Raw genomic sequence first — 25257 nt, forward strand, 5'->3', positions numbered from 1 at the left:
AAAGGGTCCCAGGAGACTATGTACCTTGATCTGGACTTCATCTCTTATGGGTTATAGGCAAGATGAAAAATTTATAAAAATAATAATATACATTATTAAAAGGCCTAATATATAGTGAGTTTTCATATTACATAGAGGAGAGATGTGTTCTTTTTAAATCTAGGTAGGAAAGATCTATTGGAATATTTTTTAAAATTGGTGTGAGGTATAAGTTCATCAAGGGGCCTTAAATTAAGAGATATTAATGCCTGATGCCTGGGCAAGATACAGATCCATTTAGGGGTGCATTTGATTGGTGTTTAAAAGGAGATGTTTATTGAATGCTACATCAAAAACTAATGATGTACTAAAATTAATACAAAAATAAAAAATAAAAAGGATATGTTTGAGGAGACTGACATTATCTATAAGACAAGAGATTCTTGAGTTCTTTGCTCTGAAAGGAAAAACTCTTAGGTAATGGAACAGTAGTTTAGGATAAATGTGAAAATGAAACCGTTTGTTGGCTCGAGAATCCCACCTAAGATCACTCACTGACGTTTGGCCAGTTGTATTGACCCTTGGGTTTCATCCTATACCAGAGACATCATGGCCAAGAGACAAAAAGCAGCAAATTCCATTGAGTTCCAGTATTAATGACGGTGTCATTGTCTACAGTATAGGCTATGAACTCCTATTGCTCCTAACTCAGTCTTAAGGGGCCCTTCAGAAGCCAAAGATTCTGAGGAGGGGTGATCTTCTATAGCACCATAGCATTAGACTGAGGACACAAGGCTACCTCCTCCTGCAGGTGGAGTATGCCAGAGGGCTTAGGTTTAGCTCCATTCTGTGAAGACATCTAAGTAGCCATGCTTAGCTTCTAGGGTATTGCTTCTGAGATCCAAGGTATAGTGGGTGGATGGGTATGGAGAGTCATAGGCTAAGGGTCTGTGGCAGCCTCTGTTTCCAAGAAAGTCTTGTATGAAGTCAGCAACTTTTACTTTAATTGTATATACTATATGGTTGAGAGAGGCAATATTTTGCATCAGAAGCCCTTAGGCAACTTTTGGCCATTATAGGTATGTCCAGAGACTCCAGGATACATGAGAGGAGGTTGTAAAAACCTCTACAGTGAAGAGTCTCTGAGGACACTAAGAGGAGTGTCTGTTGACTTTAATTTTTACGTATTCTGCAGCCTTTCGTTGAAAGTTCCCCATTTAAGGTATACTGATTTATAACTAGCATAATCAGTGAGATTAAGTAAAATTTGTAAATGAGGAATATGTTCCCACCAGAACCCAAAAAGGACTATTCCATATTTGACTTGTATGTCCTTAATGAATGTGTCAAATTTTGGAGGAAGATGTCATCAATTTAATGCCATACACCTGTACTCTTAGAAAAAGGAAGATACAGTTAATATTTTGTCTATAAAGATTGTGTGTAATAGCAAAGCTGTTTAGGTACCTGCTCCCCAATAGCTTAAAAAAGATGTGTGATGACTTTTTGAGGGTAAAGGCAAACTAAGAGCCTTTTGAAACAGATACTGAAAACGATATATTAGCCAGATCTTCTAAGTGCAAAATATTTTAACAGTTATTCTTTGAATGGAATAAGTAATTTAATAACATTGGATTTGGGCATATTTGACTTAGTGGACCACATTATTAAGATTGTAGTAATCCGCTATGAGGTGCAATGTATTCCCTCCATGTTTAAGAACAGGCAAAATTGGTGCTTAATGGGGCAGCCGTGGACATAACCATATATAAACTTATATTATAAGTTTCAATACTTGAAGACCCTATTTTAAATTGAATTGGAACATATTCACATTTTAAATAGAGATCCATGAAGGCCCATTTTATCAAGCCAGTTTGTAAATGTCAAAATTTTAAATTAATTTCAATTTATTACTTAGTGTGTTTGAGTGTCTTTGGCAACTATGGGGTATTTTAGGGCAATGGACACATAATAGTGGGAAATTTAGGCATGGCTATATGTAAGTGAATTATTCCTATTTTTTTCCCTATGTTATGTTTAGTTACTTTCCTAAGATTATAGAAAGTACCATGTTTAAATTTAATGGGAAGGGTGCACCTGAGTGGCTCAGTCGTTAAGCATCTGCCTTGGACTCAGGTCATGAAGCCAGGGTCCTGGGATAGAGCCCTGCATTGGGCTCCCTGCTCAGTGGGAAGGCTGCTTCTCCCTCTCCCACTCCCACCACCGCTTGTGTTCCGTCTCTTGTTGTCTCTTTCTCTGTCAAATAAATAAATAAATCTTTGAAAATAAATAAATAAATAAAAACTTAATGGGATACCCAGATACTATAACTTGAGCACCACTATTTATTAAGTCCATGAAGCTATGTCATTTTAGAAGATGTTCATTTAGAAGATGTTAATCTAAAACTGATTTTGTAGAGGCATGAAACCCAGTCAGTGCCCCTTTTATTTGTTTGTTACATAAATTCTTTTAGCAAGTTTTTGATTCCCAGTTGGGTCAAATTATACATGGTTGTTTTGATTTAGTTATATATATATATACAACATATATATATACAATATTGTATATTACATTCATTATATGTAATTTAATTTGTACACTTACCTTTTATTTTCTCTCTCTGTATCTAGGTATTTTTTAAAAACAGCGTTTTTTGTTTTTTTTTTTCCTTTCTCTTACAACTACCTGGAGCCATAATTTTTACTTTCTGTTTTTTGTCTGAAAACTCATAATGCAGACTTTCTAAGTGGCTACAGGACAAGGAGGCAGTGGGGAGCATGAAAGGGGCACCTGGGCTACCTGGTAGGCAATACTCTCACCTTCCGAGCTTTCTCAGTCTACCTCCAAGGGAACGTGATTTGCGTTTACACTGTTAATAGCAGCCTTTCCTTGGGACAGCACAATTAGCCCCCATGTTTCAAGTATATCAGTCCCATTTTCATTGTCTTTTTGAACAAATATTTTTAGAATGGCTTGTATTTCTTCCTTTCTTCCTTCCTTCCTCCCTCCCTCCATCCCTTCCTTCCTTCCTTTCTTTCTCTCTCTCTCAATCCTTCCTTCCTTCCTTCCTGGTTTTTTTTTTTTTTTTAGATTTTATTTATTTATTTGACAGAGAGAGATTACAAGTAGGCAGAGCGGCAGGCAGAGAGAGAGAGGAGGAAGCAGGCTCCCTGCTGAGCAGAGAGCCCGATGTGGGACTCAATCCCAGGACCCTGAGATCATGACCCGAGCCAAAGGCAGCTGCCTAACCCACTGAGCCACCCAGGCACCCCCCTTCCTTCCTATTTTTAATCTCTTGTCTGCCCCTGACTACTTTTACCCTTTGGATAAATTTTATCCAGATAAATTCCTGATGGTCCATTATGGGTCTGTTCATAGGTCTGCCTTGGGTTTTAGGGTATCCTAGTTGACCTGAAGGGGCTCTGGTTTGCTCTGGAACATCAGTGTTGGCTATGGTTCTACCAAGGACTATTAGGCCTTTTTATCTCAGTAACAAGCTTTTAGCCTGACAGTAGGCTGTAACAACATCAACTCCATACACTATCCTGGACTTGTGGGTGATCTGTGGGCAGTCTTCTACTACCCCACGCTCAGGCAAAAATAAACTAGATTATGACTTATCTATGCCAAGCAACTTGCTAGGAGCCTTTTTTTTTTTTTAAGTTTTTAATTTATTGAGAGAGAGAGAGAGCATGAGAGGGGAGGAAGTCAGAAGGAGCAGCAGACACCCTGGAGAACCGGGACTCTGGGATCATGACCTGAGCCAAAAGCAGTCGCCTAACCAACTGAGACACCTAGGTGCCTCCTAGCAGGCTTAATATAAAACTTTGTATTCATTTTGTATTGCTTCTACTGTAGAAAGCATTAAGATTTTCTCAACGCCATAATCACTCAATTTATCACTATAGTATAGTATAGTATATAAATGTATAAAATATCAGATGTTGTGGTTGGCGCATTCCAATTATATTTAGGAACGTTAGATAAAAATATTTGAAGAACTGTATAAGAACTACTGAAATATTAAGTTTCTTTTTTTTTTTAAGATTTTTATTTATTTATTTGATAGAGAGAGATCACAAGTAGGCAGAAGGCAGGCAGAGAGAGACGGGGAAGCAGGCTCCCCGCTGAGCAGAGAGCCCGATGTGGGGCTCGATCCCAGGACCCTGAGATCATGACCTGAGCTGAAGGCAGAGACTTAAACCACTGAGCCACCCAGGCGCCCCTGAAATATTCAGTTTCTTAAAGGGAAGTGATATGCAGTAATTATATTTGGAAGCTTCAATGAAGTTTCATGAGTAAATTACTAATACCATAAGCTTTATTGAAGACACACGCAGCTCTTTCTTTATGTATTTCATTTTTAGTTTTTCTCCCCATATCTGTCTGTCTTTATATTTGCAATTGTTTCTTGTGTTTTTAACTGTCGTTTTCTTCTTTTTTTCTTTCTTTACTGAATTTGTCTTTACCTATTTCTACCTTCTATTTCTTTTTTCTGTAGTCTACATTTTTAAATTTCTGTCTTCTGCCATAACTCATATTAATTTTTAATCATCTGTTCATAGTAAAAAGGTAAAGATCCATGTCAAAATATTCTTTAAGATAAACATAAATTTTCTCTACTCATTGTTTTCCTCATTTGTTCATTGAACATACTACAAAAGCATTACTAAAAGTTTCTTATTTTGTGTATTCTTTGACAGATATGTTTTCCTTGTGGATCAGTATCCCTCAGTAGAACAATCTGCTGACCTTGTCTTTGTGTAAGTAATATCTCCATTTTATTTAAAAATGCATGAAACTCGTGACATAGTCAATAGAATGACAGAGGATATATTACAAAGTATATTCCCTCATATATAAAAGCATGAGTAAAATGACAACTTTTTGGTCATCATGAGAACATACAGTATTAGAATTCATTCCAGCAATTGTAAAGAATGTCATTTACATCTCCCTCCATTTGTGACAGTGACAGTTATTAACTTTCTTTTTACAGTCACCTAATTTCTAAAATTGAATTTATGACTTTTGAGGAATGAAAGAAATTAAAACAAAATATATACAGTCACATCCTGAACTTGCTTTTTTATTTTATTTTATTGAAGGGGTTATGTAATGCTTTTCATTGAAACTGAGAAACAAAAAATGCTTTGACTTTAATTAATGGGGTATTTAAAATTTGCAGAATGAGGAAGAGGATAAGTATTTATAGTTTTTATTTGTATATTCTCATTTATAGAAATCTACTGTTATTTTTTCATCATTATAAATTTTATTATCAAGGTTAATACTCATACAAAACCAAGTTATATGTATTTTTAGAAGGCATCAAGCACAGATTCTGACGAGATATTCTTTTTGAGGGGGGCCTGGGTGGCTCAGTGGTTTAAGCCTCTGCCTTCAGCTCAGGTCATGATCTCAGGGTCCTGGGATCGAGTCCCACATCAGGCTCTCTGCTCAGCGGGGAGCCTGCTTCCTTCTCTCTCTCTGCCTGCCTTCTGCCTACTTGTGATCTCTCTCTGTCTATCAAATAAATAAATAAAAATCTTTAAAAAAAATATTCTTTTTGAATGAGTAAATGAATGTATGAATAAATTAATAATTTTGGAAATACATTATTGACTCTGATAAGCAGTAAGAGCCACACTCCATGATAATTTTAAGACATGTGACATTGAGTAAGTTACCTCAGTTTCTAATAATTTGATTCTTCTGCTTAATGGGGATAAAAATGGTACTTAGTTTAGAATTATTTTGAGGGTTATTTCAGAAAATATATATGGAAATCATTATCAAAATATCTGGCACACAGTGAATTTCAATAAATATTAGCTCTCATTTGAAAGCTATTATAGAAAGAATGTAATATCATTTCTCCCTTTTCACATTGAATATTTCAGTAGAGGAAATTTAACATGACTTAGGACATCAAGAAATTGGGAATACTGGGATTAAAACCCACATCTATTTAACCTCAGAGCTAGTAGTGTTTAACAACCATTAAAGCAAAAACAAAAACACATTAACATACCATAATAAAATAGAAAGAATAGAAATAAGTAGTAGGGAAAATAAGTAGAAAAAGAGAGACTTTGACAATTAGCTATTCAATTCTGGTTTTAAGCCCATTATCCTGTTATTTACATGGACCAGTAATGTCAGTGATACTTTAATGCAGCCTGGAAAAGTATACTGATGTACTGATGTACTCTAGGTGGCTTTAAAATCGTCACCTAATATCAGATATTAAAAATTAGCATATATTAGGATAGCAACCTGCCCATAAAGGATTTACTCCTCCTAATGAATTATGGAAAGATAGTAAAGTTCCAAATGATGAGGCAGAGGGGAAATAATTTATCAATTGTCACAAATTTCTACTGTAGTGAACTATAGTAAAGTTCATTGCTCCAGGTAGATCTATTTTTCCTAAATTTATTAGATTTAAATATCTTCAGAACAACCAAGTTTTTGCTAATACTCTGTGTATTTCACTCCTTTCTCCTCCTTTACTGCAAAGGTGTCCAAAGGTGTCTGGGATTTAAAATTTAAGCATTGCTAAAGTTAGAATAGAAACAGAGAAAGGTGGATTCACCTTGGGTTAGATTTCATCTGATTCGATCTACGACCCAACCCTTTCATCCATTATGAAATTGGCCCTAGAAATTGCTGTAATTTTATATTTCCATAATATTTCTCCATTCAGTAATTAAAATTCTCCTTGCAAGCCCCTAATATATTTATTGTTACATATATACAGAAGAGAGATTACTGCATCTCCTTATCTATGTGCATTTGTATACAAAACCATGAATTCATAATGATAACTCCAACTCTAATCTAACACCACAGAGTTATTCTGGTCTTTCCCCTTTCTCTATTTGTAACTGCTTTTTCTAACTGAGAAATCACATCTTACTATATATATTGTATTTATTTGTGTGTACACTCCTAGAATACACATAAAATATTTCAGAATTGCTAACCCATGCCTTTGTGAAAAAACAAATTTATTAACAGTACAATATTTGCATATAGGATTTTTTGTGTTGCGTCTTAGACAAAGATGGCCAACACACTCTTTTGCAACTTTCCTAAGGTTAATTCTTTTCTTTTCCGTTCAATTCAGTGTTTTTATGTTATTATTTATAACATAGTTATATTAGTCTTTTCTAGTTTGTGTTGTATTTGAGGGTTTTTCCCCCCACATCTGGTTGAATCAGACTTTTTTTTCTCCTTATTCATGACTTGGTCATAGATGACATAGGAATCTAGGCTGTCTATTCATCTGACTCATTCATGACCTATAAACCTGTTTGAACTCTCTCCTGAATTCACCATTTAAATCATATGAACAGTATGCATATTGTACCTTATGACTTGGTAGGTCTGATAATGTACTATATATGCTAGGATGCTGTAGTAACATGGCCATTTGATGTCCTATGATCAGGCATGTTGTTTCTCCTAGAGCACAGTATTATGGCAGCCAGCTGTCTTGGGAGTAATGAGTAGTTGTTTGCTATAGAAAGTATGGACTTACTATAGAGCCCTAAGAGTCTGCACAGTACTTCCCTTATTACGCTTATTGAAGACTCCATAGTCACTCAACCTACTATCAATATTACAAGCACTATGAGACATAATAGGCCATATGGGAGAAGGGACAGGGCCACTTACACTGCTGTTAAAATCTAATACAGAATATTCTCTTATTCTGAACCTAATCAAAACAATCAGAATTATGTAATAAATAGGTAAAATTAGAATTTTTAGATGTATTATGTGCTATTTGTGAGATCTAAATAAGCCTACTAAGAGCTGTCACTCTTGGGACAGGAACTGAAAGGTACAGTATTTTACCATGTTGGGGATGACTTAGCATAGTAGAGTTGTTATCCACCATCAACAATTGGATTCTTGTGTTTTTTGGCCGACAAGTTATCAATTTCTGCTATCTCATACTGAGGATCTTCATTTGATAGGAGAGTGGGTGTGTATGAAAAGTAAATTGAATACATTTTATTTTTTTAATACATTTTAATAATATTGGTTCTTTCAGTCTATGAGCATGGAGTATTTTTCCATTTGTTTGTGTCATCTTCAGTTTCCTTCATCAGTGTTTTATGGGTTTCAAAGCACAGCTCTTTCATCTCCTTGGTTAAGTTTATTCTTTTTGGTGCAATTGTAATTTCCCTTTCTACTATTTCATTGTTAGTGTATAGAAGTGCAGTGGATTTCTGATTATTGATTTTCTATCCAGCAGCCTTACTGGATTCATCCTTTTATTTTGTAAATCCCCTGACTTTATGGATATAATGATTTTACTGCTTTTTTGCTTTAATGTCTATATGGTTTTATAAGTGATTAATCTGCTTTTATTATGTTTGATTTTATTTCCTTTCATAAGGGAAGGCCCAGTTATGACGTTTTCTTTCTACTCAAGAGAATTTCCTTTACCCTTTCTTGTAAGTCTGGTTTAGTGGTGATGAACTCCTCTAACTTTCATTTCTCTAGAAAACTCTTTATCTCTTCTCCTATTCTGAATGATAGTCTTTCTGGGGTAGAGTATTCTTGGATGCATTTTTTTTTCTTCCTTTCTTTCTGCATTTTGAATAAATCCTGCCACTTTCTTCTGGCCTACAAAATTTCTGCTGAAAAATCAGTTGATAGCCTATGTTTCCCTTGTATATAACTGTTATTTTCTCTTGCTGCTTTTAAAATTTTCTCTTTATCACTACTCTTTTGCCCTATTAATTATTGTGTGTCTTGGTGTGGAGCTCCTTGGGATGATTATGTTGGGGTCTTTCTGTGGCTCCTGGATCTAGATGTCTCTCTCCTCTAGATTAGGGAAGTTTTCAGCTGTTATTTCCTCCTTTCTTTTCTCTTAACATAAATTTTCAAGTAAATTTTCTCCCTTCTTTTCTCTTTTCTTTCTGAGATCCTTATGATGCATATATTATTATGCTTAATGATTTCATCGAGTTCTTTGGATCTTTGTAGGCTTATAGTTAGGCAATGTTGGTAGTCAGACCAAATTCCTACCTTTAGCTGGTTTAGCATGATTATGGTTGCACCAAACTTCAGGCCATTCTCCCAGAATTGTCCAGAGAGACTTTTGTTAGTCAGCAGGACTATCAGTCAGCCAAACCCACTGATTTTTAAAGTACCCAGAGTTAAGCTTTGCTGTTTTTGAAAACTCAAGAAGACACACTGGTTTTCAAGGCCCAGTGTTAAGCGAGCTCATCTTCTCAGTGCTGTCCCTGGAGTGCCCAGGGTGGGGTCTGTTCTTTTCCTATCTCTGTACTTGTGGTATCCCTTTCTTTCATGGCTATTCACACTGTGAATTTGGTTCCTGACTGCATCTCCATGCCCCCTACCCTTTTCAGTGTGTCTTTTTCTTTACAATTAACTGTGGAAAGTCTGTTCTGCCAGTCTTCAGGTAGTTCTGGATTGGATGCTCTGATACAACTGTTATCTAGGTGTGTCCTTGAAACAAGGTGAGCCTAGGATCCTCTCACTCAGTCATCTTTCAAGTAGTTCTCCAGCAATTACATATTAATCCCATCGAGAAAACTTTAGGATGCAGTGTATAACACATAATTGTGTTATCTGTGCAATAGGAAAACTTGTATAGTTATGCATAGATTCTCATTCCCATTAGTTATTCGTTGAGACAGTCATTTGTTGAGGTGATACTAGTGGCACTTCTGATCTGCCCAGATTGAAGATCTAAATATAAACTTCAGATAAATAAAGGTATAAAATTCAACATGACCTTGAATAGGAAAGATTTATTAAGCAGAGCCCAAAGTATGCCTGTCATAAAGGAAAAATAGGGCAGATTAGATTCCATTAAAATTGAGAACTGTTCTTTATCAAACATCACCATTGGGAAAATAAAAATTCAGGTCTCATAGAGGCAATACATATTTGTAATTCATGTATCTTACAGAGGAATCATCATATTCAGTGTACAAACAAAAATACACACACAAACAGACACAAACACACACAAATCAAAAGAAAAATTCATAGGTCCTGATACCAAAGCCAGACAAGTATACGACAAGAAAATTACAAGCTAATATCCCTGATGATCATAGATGAAAAAATCCTCAATAAAATATTAACAAATAAAATTCAACAGTACATCAGAAAGACCATATAGCATGTTCAAGTAGGATTTAATCCAGAGATGCAAGGATGGTTCACATTCTTGAATCAATAAATATGATATAACACATTAACAAAATGCTCATCTCAGTGCAGAAAAAGTATTTGACAAATCCAACTTTTTTTCATGATACAAGCTCAACAAATGAAGCATAAATGAGATTTTTAAAAAAGGCCATATATAACAAGCTGATAACAAACATCATGTTCAGTTGTGAAAATCTGGCTCCATTCAAGGTAAAAGCAAATAAAAGGTATCCAAATCTAAAAGAAAGAAATAAAATTGTCTCTTTACAGATAACATAATGCTATGCATTGAAAGTCCTAACTACTCTACCAAAAGACTGTTAGAACTAGTAAACGAATTCAGTAAGGTTGCAGGGTATAGATTCAATATGCAAAAATCAGTTATGTTTCTATATACTAATGACAAACTCTCAGAAAGAGAAATTAAGAAAACAGTCTCATTTATAGTAGCATTAAAAAGAGTAAAATATTTAGGAATAAGTTTAACCAAGGCAATGAAAATCTGTACACTGAAAGGGATAAGACATTGGTTAAAGAAATTCAAGAGGACACAAGTAAATGGGTATTCTGCATTCATGTATTGGAAAAATTATAATGTTGAAATGATCATATAACCCAGAGCAATCTACAGATTCAGTACAATACCTATCAGTAGTCCAATGGCATTATTAACATAAACTGTAAAAACAGTATGAATACAGGCCCAAATGCCCTAAATAGCTAAAATAATCTTGAGTAAGAAGAGCAAAGCTAGACATATAACACTTCCTGATTTTAGAAATAAACCCATTCATATATGATGAATTAATTTTTGGCAAAGCACAAAGAGTACACAATGGGAAAAGGATAGTCTATGTCATAAATGGTGCTGGAAAACTTGTACTTGCATCAATTAGTGAAAAACTATCCACTTGAAAAGGAATGGAATTGTATTCCTATGTTATACCATACATAAAAATAACTCAAAATGGATTAAAGACCACAAAAGAAACCCCAAAATAAAACAAGGATTAGCTTCTTGACACTGGTTTTGTCAATGATTTTTTTTCTTTGTTTTAGGATTTGGTAACAAAAGCACAGGCAACAAAAGCAAAAAAACAAAAATAAGTGAGACAGCATACTGAAACACTTATGTACAGCTTTTGAAAAGAAAACCATCAACAAAGGGCAACATTGAAATGAAAGAAAATATTTTCAAACCTCATACCCAATGAGGGATTAACATCTAAAATATATAAGGAAATTATACAACTCAGTAGCAAAAGGAAAAAAAATCCAATTAAGAAATGAGTAAAAGACATTTTTTTTTTCCAAAGGAGACACACAGATGGTCAACAGACACATGAAAAGATGCTCAACATCACTAATCATCAGGGAAATGAGAATCAAACCACAATGAGACCCTCAACACCTGTTAGGATGTTTGTTATCAAACAGATAAAAGATAACAAATGTGGTTGTGGAGAAAAGGGAACCCTTGTACGCATGGATGGGAATATAAACTGGTAGAGCCACTATGGAAAACAGTATGGAGATTCTTACAGAAATTAAAAATATAGCAATCACAGGATTCAGCGATCACACTTCTAGGTGTATATATAAAAGAAATGAAATCAGTGTCCTGAAAAGTTGTGTGCACTCTCAAGTTTATTGCAGCATTATTCACACTATCAAAGACATGAAAACAACCTAAGTGTTCATTGATGAATGATTTGGTGCATCAAATGAGTGTGTATGTGTTTATTATATGTATATACTATATTTGAGATATTTATTAGATATAAATTAATACAAATATTGTATAAATTACTATATAATACATATATGTATAAATATATAAATAGCATTTTCAGCCTATTTAAGAAGGAAATCTTAATATCTGCAAAAACATGAATCAACACAGAGGATATTATGATAAGTGAAATAAGAAAGATAAATAATGCATTGGTCTCATATATATTTGGAATCTAAAAGCCAAACTCAGAAACAGAAAATAGAATTATGGTTGCCAAGGGCTGTAAGGTGAAAGAAATAGGGAGGTGTGGTCAAAGGTTACAAAGTTTCATTTATGTAGAATGTATATATTCTGGAGATCTTAAGAATAGCATAGGGATTACAATTGATGATATTGCATTGTAGAACTGAAATTTGCTAGAATAGATATTAAGCATTCTCACCAAAAATGAATGAATGAATGGTAACTGTTGATGGATGTGTTAATTAACTTGGTGGAAATCCCTTCACATTATATACATATTTCAATCACATTGTACATTTTAAATATATTATATTATTTGTCATTGTACCTCAATAAAGTTAGAAAAAATAAGTGAAAGAAATAAAAATAGTTAAGTTTTTAATTTTATATTGTATGTATTTTGCTATAATAAAAATTGAGAAAAATGAAAAAGATAGAATTGATAAGTTAATAAAATCAATAAAATATTGCATTGATTAAAAAAAAAGTAGATAAGGCACCTGACTGGCTTTGTCAGTTAAGTGTCTGACTTTGGCACAGGTCATTGATATCAGGGTCCTGGGATGGAAGCCTACATCAGGCTACATACTCAGGAGGGAGTCTGCTTAAAGACTCTCTCCTTTTGCCCATACCCCCAGTCACTCTCTGTCTCTCTCTAAAATCATTAAAAAAAGGTAGAAAAACAGGTGTAAAAAAAAAAAATAAGGACAAGAGATTCATTTGAGTTGATCAGCAAAGCCAAAGCTTAGTCCTCAAAAGGTGGTTCTTGCCTGGAAATATAGACAAATCTACCAGATGAGAAGAAAGTACATTTAAACATTTACAGATGCAAAACTAAATATTACTAAGGCTAGAGTCAACAGTTTACACATACTGATTTCTTTTATTAACATATAATGCATTAATAGCCCCAGGGTACAGGTCTGTGAATAGTCAGACTTATACAAGTCACAGCACTCACCATAGCACATATCCTCCCCAATGTGCAAAACCAAAACACCCTCTCCCTACCCCACTCCCACTGGAAACCCTCAGTTTGTTTTGTGACATTAAGAGTATCTTATGGTTGGTCTCCCTCCTGATGCCATCTTGTTTAATTTTTTTCGTTCCCTACCCTTCAGATCTCCCACTTTGCTTCTCAAATTCCTCATATCAGGGAGATCATATGATAGTTGTCTTTCTGCAGTTGACTTATTTCACTAAGCATAATACCCTCTAGTTCCATCCACGTCCTTGCAAATGGCAAGATTTCATTTCTTTTGATGGCTTTGTAGTATTCCATTTTATTTTTATATATATGTATCTGTACCACTACTTTTTTATCCACTCATCTGTTGACGGACATCTAGGTTGTTTCCTAGTTTGGCTATTATGGGCATTGCTGCTATAAATATTCGGTGTACGTGCCCCTTTGGATCACTACATTTGTGTCTTTAGGATAAATATCCAATAGTGTGATTGCTGGGTCATAGGGTAGGTCAATTTTAAACTTTCTGAGGAACGTCCATGCTGTTTCCAAAGTGGCTGCACCAGCTTGCATTCTCACCAACAGTGTAGGAGGGATCCCCTTTCTCCGCATCGACGCCAGCATCTGTCCTTTCCTGACTTGTTACTTTTAGCCATTCTGACTGGTGTGAGGTGGTATCTCAGTGTGGTTTTGATTTGTATTTCCCTGATGCCTAGTGATGCAGAGCACTTTTTCATGTGTCTGTTGGCCATCTGGATGTCTTCTTTGCAGAAATTGTCTATTCATGTACTCTGCCCATTTCTTGATTGAATTCTTTGTTCTTTGGGTGTTGAGTTTGATAAGTTCTTTATAGATTTTGGATACTAGCCCTTTACCTGATATGATGTTTGCAAATATCTTCTCCCATTCTGTCAACTGTATTTTGGTGTTGTTGACTGTTTCCTTTGCTGTGGAAAAGCTTTTGATCTTGATGAAGTCCCAATAGTTCATTTTTGCCCTTGCTCCCCTTGCCTTTGGTGATATTCCTAGGAAGAAGTTGCTGAGGCTCAGGTCGAAGACGTTGCTGCCTGTGTTCTCCTCAAGAATTTTGATGGATTCCTTTAGCACATTGAAGTCCTTAATCCATTTTGAGTCTATTTTCATGTTGGTGTAAAGAAATTATCCAGTTGGATTTTTCTGCATGTGGCAGTCCAATTTTCCCAACACCATTTGTTGAAGAGACGGTACTTTTTCCATTGGACATTCTTCCCTGCTTTGTCAAAGATTAGTTGACCGTAGAGTTGAGGATCTATTTCTGGGCTCTCTGATCTGTTGCAATGATCTATGTGTCTGTTTTTGTGCAAGTACCATACTGTCTTGATGATTACAGCTTTGTAATAGAGCTTGAAGTCTGGAATTGTGATGCCACCAACTTTGGCTTTCTTTTTCAATATTCCTCTACCTATTCGGGGTCTTTTCTGGTTCCATATAAATTATAGGATTCTTTCCATTTGTTTGAAAAACATAAATGGTATTTTGATAGGGATTGTATAAAATGTATAGATTGCCTTAGGTACCATAGACATTTCCACAATATTTATTCTTCCAGTCCATAAGCATGGAACATTTTTCCATTTCTTTGTGTCTTCCTCAGTTTCTTTCATGAGTACTGTAGTTTCCTGGGTACAGATTCTTTGCCTCCTTGGTTAGGTTTATTCCTAGGTATCTTATGGTTTTGGGTGCAATTATAATTGGGATTGACTCCTTAATTTCTCTTTCTTCTGTCTTGTTGTTGTTGTGTAGAAATGCAACTGATTTCTGAGCATTGATTTTATATCCTAACACTTTACTGAATTCCTGTACAAGTTCTAGCAGATTTGGAGTGGAGTCTTTTGGGTTTTCCACATAAAGTATCATATCATCTGCAAGAGGGATAGTTTGCCGCCTTCTTTGCTGATTTGGACGCCTTTAATTTCTTTTCGTTGTCTGATCGCTGAGGCTAGGACTTCTAGTACTATGCTGAATAGCAGTGGAGATAAAGGACATCCCTGCTGTGTTCCTGACCTTAACGGAAAAGCTCTCAGTTTTTCTCCATTGAGAATGATATTCACGGTAGGTTTTTCATAGATGGCTATTGAGGTATGTTCCTTCTATGCCCACATTGTGAACAGGATTTTGATCAGGAAAGGATGCTGTACTTTGTCAAATGCTTTTTCAGCATCTATTGAGAGTATCATACAGTTCTTGTTCTTTCTTTTATTAATGTATCACATTGTATCACATTGATTGATTTGCGGATGTTGAACCAACCTTGCAGCCCTGGGATAAATCCCAGTTGGTCGTGGTGAATAATCCTTTTAATGTACTGTTGGATCCTATTGGCTAGTATTTTGGTGAGAATTTTTGCATCTGTGTTCATCAAGGATATTGGTCTGTAATTCTCTTTTTTGATGAGATCCTTACTGGTTTTGGAATCCAGGTAATGCTGGCCTCATAAAATGAGTTTGGAAGTTTTCCTTCCATTTCTGTTTTTTGGAACAGTTTCAGGATAATAGGAATTAATTCCTCTTTAAGTGCTTGGTAGAATTTCCCTGGGAAGCCGTCTGGCTCTGAGCTCTTGTTTGTTGGGAGATTTTTGATGACTGCCTCAATGTCCTTACTGGTTATGGGTCTGTTCCGGTTTTCTACTTCTTCCTGGTTCAGTCGTGGTAGTTTACATGTCTCTAGGAATGCATCCATGTCTTCCAGATTGTCAAATCTGCGGGCATATAGTAGCTCATAATATACTCCTATAATTGTTTGTATTTCTTTGGTGTTGGTTGTGATCTCTCCTCTTTCTTTCATTCATGATTTTATTGATTTGGGTCCTTTTTCTTTTCTTTTTGATGAGTCTGGCCAGGGGTTTATCTATCTGAATTCTTTCAAAGAACCAGTTGCTGGTTTCGCTGATTTCTTCTCCTTTTTATTATTTTTTTCCATTTCCATTTCATTGATTTCTGCTTGATCTTTACTATTTCTCTCTTCCTGCTGGGTTTAGGCTTTCTTTGCTGCTCTTTCTCCAGCTCCTTTAGGTTTAGGGTTAGACTGTGTACTTGAGACCTTTCTTGTTTCTTGAGAAAGGCTTGTATCACTATATACTTTCCTCTCAAGACTGCCTTTGCTGTGTCCCACAGATTTTGCACAGTTGTGTTTTTATTATCATTTGTTTCCATGAAGTTTTTCAATTCTTTTTTAATTTTCTGGTTGAGCCATTCATTCTTTAGTAGGATGCTCTTTAGCCTCCATGTATTTGGGTCCTTTCCAACTTTCTTCTTGTGATTGAGTTCTAGCTTCAGAGCATTGTGTTCTGAAAATATCCAGGGAATGATCCCAGTCTTTTGGTACGGGTTGAGACCTGATGTGTGTCCCAGGATGTGATCTTTTCTGGAGAATGTTCCATGTGCACTGGAGAAGAATGTGTATTCTGTTACTTAGAGATGGAATGTTCTGAATATATCTGTGATGTTCAACTGGTCCAGTGTGTCATTTAAGGCCTTTATTTCCTTGTTGACCTTTTGCTTGGATGATCTGTCCATTTCAGTGAGGGGGGGGTGTTAAAGTCCCCTCGATTGTATTATTGTATTATTGTCGATGTGTTTCTTTGATTTTATTATTAATTAGTTTATATAGTTGGCTGCTCCCATGTTAGGGGCATAGATATTTAAAATTGTTATATCTTCTTGTTGGACAGACCCTTTGAGTATGATATAGTGTCCTTCCTCATCTCTTATTATAGTCTTTGTCTTAAAATCTAATTGATGTGCTATAGGGATTGTCACTCTGGCTTTCCTTTGATATCCATTAGTATGGTAAGTTGTTTTCCACCCCCTCACTTTAAATCTGGAGGTGTCTTTGGGTCTAAAATGAGTTTCTTATAGGTGTAGGCAGCATATTGATGTGGGTTTTTTTTTTGTTGTTTGTTTGTTTTCTCCATTCTGATACCCTGTGTCTTTTGATTGGGGCATTTGGTCCATTTACATTCAGGGTAACTATTGAACGATATGAATTTAGTGCCATTGTATTGCCTGTAAGGTGACTATTACTGTATATTGTCTCTGTTCCTTTCTGAACTACTACTTTTAGGCTCACTCTTTGCTTAGAGGACCCCTTTCAATATTCCTTGTAGTGCTGGTTTGACACTTGCAAATTCTTCTAATTTTTGTTTGTCCTGGAAGCTTTTTATCCCTCCTTCTATTTGCAATGATAGCCTAGCCAGATATAGTATTCTTGGCTGCATGTTTTTCTTGTTTAGTGCTCTGAATATGTCATGCCAGTTCTTTCTGGCCTGCCAGGTCTCTGTGGATAAGTCTGCTGCCCATCTAATATTTTTACCATTGTATGTTACAGACTTCTTGTCCTGGGCTGCTTTCAGGATTTTCTCTTTGTCACTAAGACTTGTAAGTTTCACCATCAGATGACGGGGTGTGGACCTAGTCTTCTTGATTTTGAGGGGGGTTCTCTGTGCCTCCTGGATTTTGATGCTTGTTTCCTTTGCCATATTAGTGAAATTCTCTACAATAATTCTCTCCAATATACCTTCTGCTCCCCTCTCTTTCTGCTTCTTCTTGAATCCCAATTATTCTAATGTTGTTTCATCTTATGGTATCATTTATCTCTCGAATTCTCCCTCATGGTCCAGTAGTTGTCTCTTTTTTGCTCAGCTTCTTTATTCTCTGTCATTTGGTCTTCCATATCACTAATTCTCTCTTCTGCCTCATTTATCCTAGCAGTAAGACCCTCCATTTTTGATGTCACCTCTTTAATAATATCTATTTTGATTTCAACTTGGTTAGATTTTGGTTCTTTTATTTCTCCAGAAAGGGCTTTTATTTCTCTAGACAGGGTTTCTGTAATATCTTCCATGCCTTTTTTGAACCCAGCTATTACCTTGAGAATTGTCATTCTGAAAATCTCTATCTGAGATATTACCAAAGTCCGTATTGATTAGGTCCCTACCCTTTGGTACTGCCTCTTGTTCTTTTTTTTTTTTTTTTTTTTTTTGAGGTGAATCTTTCTGCCTTGTCATTTTATCAAGATAAGAATATATGAATGAGAAAATAAAATACTAAAAGGAAGGCACCGACCCCAGAAAAATTATGCTAACCAAATCAGAAGAGACTTCAAAACGGGGGAGAAGAAAGGAGGTAAAAAGAAGTTCCAAAAAAATTTAAAAATTTATATTTAAATATAAATATAAAAATTTATATTTATATTTATATTGTATACATATTTATTTATTTATTTATTTATTTATTTAATCCTGGCAAATAGAACAGAGCCACACTCTTGATTTTGGGTGTATTTTGTTCTCTTTGGAGAAACTACCTCCCACAATTTTTTAATGAAAGAAAAACTTACAAAATAAGGGTAACCACAATGAAAGGGTGGAATATGACTGTAAGGACAAAAATTTTTTTAAAAATTCTAAAAAATTGATTTGGTAAATAAGTTGCTTGAAAAAGAAAGAGAAGAAAGTGGAGAGAATGTGTTCAGGCTGGAGACTAGAACAGAGCCCTGTGCTAGATTTAGGGTATATTTTGATCTATTAGAAGAAATTATATCCCAAAAATTTTTTAGAAGAAAAAACTCTGTATGTATACAAAAATTAAATTTTGATACATGAAGGATAAAATATGACTATAATAATGAAGGCTTAAAAAGAATTTTTTAAAGAAATGTATTGTTAAGATAAACTAGTTAAAAAACGTTAAAAGAGGAAAGAGGAAAAGTTAAAATAATTAGAATAAGAAAAAATTAATATTAATAAAATTTAATTAACTTTGCAAAACTAAGGTATCATGGGGAGAAAGCCATGAGTTCCATGCTTTGCTTTGCCCTCTTCTGGAATTCCACTGTTCTGCTTGATCAGTGAGTTTGGTCTTCGCTGGATGTTCTTCCTGATCTTCCTCTTCTTCTTCCTGATCACTACTGTTGTAGTGATTCTCATGTGTCTTTGCCCGAGGTAGAATTGTACCGCTCTTGTCAGGACTGCTCTAGGTAATCCACTTGGTTTTGCTCTTGGGAGCTTTTGTTCTCTGAACACTTTCCGTAGAGCTCTGGAGGGTGGGAATGAAAATGGCGGCCTCCCAGTCTCTGTCCTGGAGGATCTGAGAGCTTGGATCCCCACTCCTCAGTATGCCCTCAGAGAAAAGTGGTCAGTCACTCCCGTCTCCCTGGTCTCTGTCTGCGCTCCACGCTCACCTGTCCTGTGACCGAGTGTTTTTGTCTCTGGTACACAGTCCCATTTGGAATCTCCAAAACCAGCCTCCAGAGAAGGAAGGTGAGTCTCCCTGGATCTGCCCGTTGTGGGGTTCCTGCTCAAAGAGCAGTGGTCCAACTGTGCCAAGTATCACAGTTTAAGGTAACTCTAAGCTGAGAGCTCATTTCTTGGCTCTGTCTCTGTAGCCGGCTTCTCCACTTTGATACTGTCAAGGTCTGCTACACGCAGACACCCCCAATCCTTCTGTGACCCCACGGGACCTGATACCACACTGTCCCCAGGAGGACTCCTCAGGCGTCCTTAGGAGCGATGTCCCTCTGTGGAGCAGAGTTTTAAAAGTTCAGATTTTGTGCTCCGTTGCTCTACTGCTTGCTGGGAGCCAGCCCCTCTCCTTGCGGTCTATCTTCCCATCATTTTGGATTCACTTTTCCACACATCCTACCTTTCAGAAAGTGGTTTATTTTCTGTTCCTGAAATTGCTGCTCTTCTTCTCTTCGATCCTCTGTTGGGTTTGTAGGTGTTCTGAATTGTTTGATAACTATCTAACTGAACTCCTGCAACCTGATGTCACCTCAGTCTGTTACTCCTCTGCCATCTTGACTCCTCTCTACACATCCTGATTTTTTTTTAAAGATTTAATTTATTTATTTAATAGAGATTACAAGTGGGCAGAGAGGGGGAAGCAGCTTCTCTTGTGAACAGAGAGCCCAATGCAGGGTTTGATCTCAGGACCCTGAGATCATGACCTTACCTGAAGGCAGAGGCTTAACCCACTGAGTAACCCAGGCATACCTACATATACTGATTTCTTATTAACTACTTCTTACCTAGGCAAGTGCATATAGCACAACCCCTCACCCCACTCTGCAATGAGTAGTTACAGATGTTTCAAGATAATAATCATCACTAGAATGTAAGCTCCTTGAACTTTTAATGTACATTCATTTTTAAAATACCACTACTTAAAAAATTGGTAGCATATATAAAGTCTCATTTCTCATTTGTTGAATTGTTGAGTTAACCACAAATGATCATGGAGAAACCTCATTAGTGAGCTAGCCATTGACAATCTGGTTTAGGCCAACACTGAGTCCTAACTAGAACTTTAAATTGTGAAAACAGTCTGACATTTCTGATAAAAGACTGTATACCTTCTCTTAATTTATGGGTCATTTGAATCTGCAGTTTTGAAAAAAAAGCTCGAGAAATCATTCAAGCAAATGGAGAAAGAAGACTGATGGAGTAGGAACACATAATAAACCAAAAGCCATAGGGAGTCAGATATTTTTTTAAAAAATTATATTTAGATTGGGCCTCCAGATATAACTTTCAGTTTATAGGCAATTTGTGTGTTAAAGAAACATGTTAAATAACTTTATTTATGCCACCAGCAAACCAAATTATAGAGAACCACATGGTGAAGGACCTGTTAACTTCAACAACAATAAGTATAAGGAAAAAGAAGAGGTGGGAAGAATATAAGGGATACCTATAGTATAAAAATGCATGGCAACTTTTTAAATTTTGAAGATGGATGATGGATACTTGTGATTTATTTTGCTAATGGCTCTCCTTGGATGTATGTTTGAGATTTTCTTAATAAAAATTTAAGGAATATTTATCAGTGGGCATTTATTAAGAATCTTTGCTGAAGCTGTTGAAAAGCAATTTTTATATATTATATCATTAAATTATGTTGTAAATTAGGAATTCTTCTTCAGTGTCAAATAATTAAATTATGTTATCTGTTTTCAGAGTTAGTAAGAGATTAAAGCTATAGGTAATGAAGTATTTGTAGGGTATTTTTCTTCTAGGTAACTAATACTCAATTTTAAGAGTCAATTTTTGAGGTCTGTTTGTAATTTAAGGAGGAAATGGTATTAGAGACTACCCTTACCCATTACTTCTTTCTTATCTGTATATTAATACTCAAAGAAGTATGTATGCAAATAACTATTTATCTTTTTTTTTTTTGGAGGGGGACCACTTTCTTATACCATCCACAAAAGTAAATTAAAAATGGATTAAAAAGCTTGTGGGGCATGTGGGTAGCTCAGTTAGTTAAGCATCTGCCTTTGGCTCAGGTCATAATACTAGGGTCTTGGGATGAAGTTCTGCATCAGTCCCCTTGTTCAGTGGGGAGCCTGCTTCTCCTCTGCCTCTGCCACTAGCCCTGCTTGTGCTCTCTCTCTCTGAAAAATAAACAAATAAAATCTTTTTTAAAAAATAAAATAAAGAAAGAAAATAAAAATGTATTCAAGGCCTAAATGTGAAAGAGGAAACCACCCAAATCCTAGAGGAGAACACAGGCAATAACCTCTTTGACATTGGCCATAACCCCTTCTTACTAGATATGTCTCCTGAGACAAGGGAAATAAAGACAAAATTAACCTATTGGGACTTCACCAAAATAAAAAAGCTTCTGTACAGCAAAGAAAACAATCAACAAAACTGAAAGGTGATCTCCTGAATGGGAGAAGATACTTTCAAATGACATATCTGATAAAGGGTTAGTATCCAAAATATATAAAGAACTTATAAAACTCAACAGCCAAAAACCAATAATCCAGTTAAAAAATGGACAGAAGACATGAATAGACATTTCCCAAAGAAGACAAAAATGGCTAACAAACAGATGAGAAGATGCTTATCTTGTCTAAATTCCATTTGTATATGAAGGAGAGGGAGAGAAAGGTGGGGGAGTTGATGGACCTTGTTCATCATTTTTACCTGTGCTTACGGAGAAGAATTTATGCTTTTTACATACCTACAGACATCTGTAGGGACAGTAATAAAAGGAAGATGGTTGAGGCTTTAAAAATAATGACTTCCAGAATTTTGTCTCTACTAGGTAAAGATAAAGGGACGTACGGATGCCTGGGTGGCTCAGTCAGTTAAGCACCTGCCTTAGGCTCAGAACATGATCCCAGGGTCCTGGGATGGAGTCCCACACTGGTCTCCTTCATCAGTGGTGAGCCTGCTTCTCCCTCTGCTTGCCTCTCCCCTTATGTTTGCTCTCTCTTTCTGACAAATAAAACCTTTAAAACACACACACACACACACACACACACACACACACACACACACACACTTCATTAGCTTTCCTTAAAAAAAAAAACATGAAAAGTAATTAGTTAATTAATATTAAAGAAGCTCTAACCCATCTTTTTTTTTTTTTTAAATCTAGATCATATTTAAGTATTAGTTGTTTTCCTGTTGTGTCACTTTTTTTATTGGAATGCATTGTCTTTTCCAACAGACCTGAAAGTTTCAACTTGGAGAAGGATACGCATGAAACCAGCATCATAAACAACGAGATGTCATAGTCATGTTCATAGTATTAGAAAAAGACAATTCCTTTTATAATTTAGGACTAGACTTCTTAGAAAGAATTCTGAAAGAAAGGTTGAATAATTAACACTGCAAACTAATTCTTTTAGCAAAGCTTATTTCACAGTTTTGCTTCAGTGTTCTCCAGCTGTAGAGAACGCAATTCAAACTCCCTAAATTAATCCCAGCTGCAGTGCTTGCAACACAATTAACACATTTAAAAGTGATAAATATATGTTAAAAAAAACAAACAATTTGAGGTCAATTTAGAATGAGCTGTCAGAAAGTCGGAGATTGCCTAAATCCTTTTCATTTTCTGTTTGTTAATTGTAAATTTCCATAATCAATTTGGGTTGGGGGAAAGGTTTTAAATTACTAAAATATTAATTCTATTTTCAAATGTCTGTATACTCCTTAAATTCAAAGTTAAGAATGTGAGTAGAAGAGTATTTTGTAGTTTTGGAAAATTTTGAAGATATTGGCTTATTCATTTTAACATTTCAGAAAAAAGGGAGAAGAATAATTATGGTGCAGTTATCAAGGGGATACTTCTTGGATAAATAGTTATAAGTAATATACACGGCTGCTGTTAGACTAGCTCAGTCATCCACATACCATGATTTCCATGCCTTTATAACCTTTATAGTAGGACATAATTGGAAGAAATCGCCATGATTTAGAAAGTGGTAGTTTGATGATATGTCTACATAGGATTAGTTTGGGGACTTCCTGCTGCCATTTCTCACCTTAGTCCCACATCCCTAGAATCCTTTTTTAGAAACACATCAGCTTGGTGGAGATTGTGTTTACTTAAAAATAATAATAATTTTTGTTCCAGGAACTTACAGGATTGCAAAATAGATTGAATTTTTCCTTCTAGAAACAAATGGAAGGTCTGCCGTGTACTTTTCATTCTCCATTTTATACTTATTTTATCCTTTCATCTTCACAGTAACCATTTGAGTATTATCTCCATTTTCATACTTGGACAAAGTGAACCTCATAATAAAGATTTGCCCAACAATAAAGAAAAATAAGCATGTGCTAATAAAAATAGACACCCGTCATTTTTTACTTCAGTGTTTTTAGACATTTCAGTTTTTTTAGTGTTTTTAAACATTTCGCAGCTATATCACTGTATATTGTGTCTTCATGAAATAAATGAGAGATATAGTTAAAATTATAATGCCACTTTTTATTCAAGATAATTTAACACTTTCATTTGTGGTGTTTTTATTTTTTGTTTTTTTTTTAAGAATTTATTTATTTATTCAGCAGAGAGAGAGAGCACAAGTAGGGGGAGAGACTGGCAGAGGGGGAAGCAGGCTCCCAGCTGAGGCAGGGAGGCTGACATGGCACTTGATCCCAGGTCTCTGGGATCATGGCTTGAGAGGGAAGAAGAAGCTTAACTGATTGAGCCACCCACAGGTGCCCTCTGGTGGGGGTTGTTAATGGGTTTGGCTTAGAGATGTGGCAGAGAAATGGTTAATAAGAAGACCTGGTGATAACTTGGATACAACAGAACAAACATAGCAATAGCAGCTTGGTCATTGAGATTATGAATTTAGATGCCTGGCAAATTATAATTTGCTACAAATAGCAACAGCAAGCTTATAGAAAGAAATTATGTTTTAAATTTTAACATGTTAGGTTTTATATTTGGAATGGCTATTAAAGTGAATATGAAAAATGAATGCTTAGCACAATATTATGAATGCAATAAATTTGTATATGTTGGTCAATTTAAATTTAAGGTAGAGAAAATTTAAAAGAAGGAACTAGGAAGAGGGAGAAAAATATTAGCTGGTAAAAAAAAAAGATACAAGAAAATTTGACTAAAATAAAGTCAAAGCTATGTAAACACATAATCATAGAGATAATTCTTAGATAAATTAAGGAGATAAAGTACAACATCATTTATTGTTTATAATCGTAAGAAAACAGAAGCTCAAAAGCTAATGCTGGATGATTATGGGAATTAACTGAAACCCATGGATGGAGGACTGTGATGGAATACAAATTCTTTATAGTAAAAAGAGGTTATGTTATTAATATATATAAAAATAAAAAGTATATATTAATAGGAATTTACTAACTTATCAAGTGAAAAGTAGAACAATTTTATATTGTTAGATCTTTACAACGATATGTGCTAGGCACTTTTCCAACTCCTATGTATAGGATTTTTAGTGCTTCTACAGCCTCAGGAAGTAAATGCTATTATTTTAATTTTACATATCTAGATGAGCTGAGTGCAGGGCTAGTGGTCACATACCAGGCAATGACTAGTGGTCACATACCAGGTAATTTGTGGAGCTGGGGCTTAAACATATCATTTCAAAGTTCATCCAGTTCTACTTTATGACCTTCCACTATATCAGATTCATTTAGAAATAAAGAGATACAGTAATTAATCTGACCACTTTGTGGAAATAAACTAAAAATCCATATAAAAATTAACAAGGATATCATTTCATCTGTAAAATTCTTCCCCCTTAGTTTCTGTGATATTGTTTACAACTGTTCTACATCCTTCTCCATTCTGTTTCTAGC

Source organism: Mustela erminea, chromosome 5 (assembly GCF_009829155.1).
Source record: "Mustela erminea isolate mMusErm1 chromosome 5, mMusErm1.Pri, whole genome shotgun sequence".
Lineage (NCBI taxonomy): Eukaryota > Metazoa > Chordata > Mammalia > Carnivora > Mustelidae > Mustela > Mustela erminea.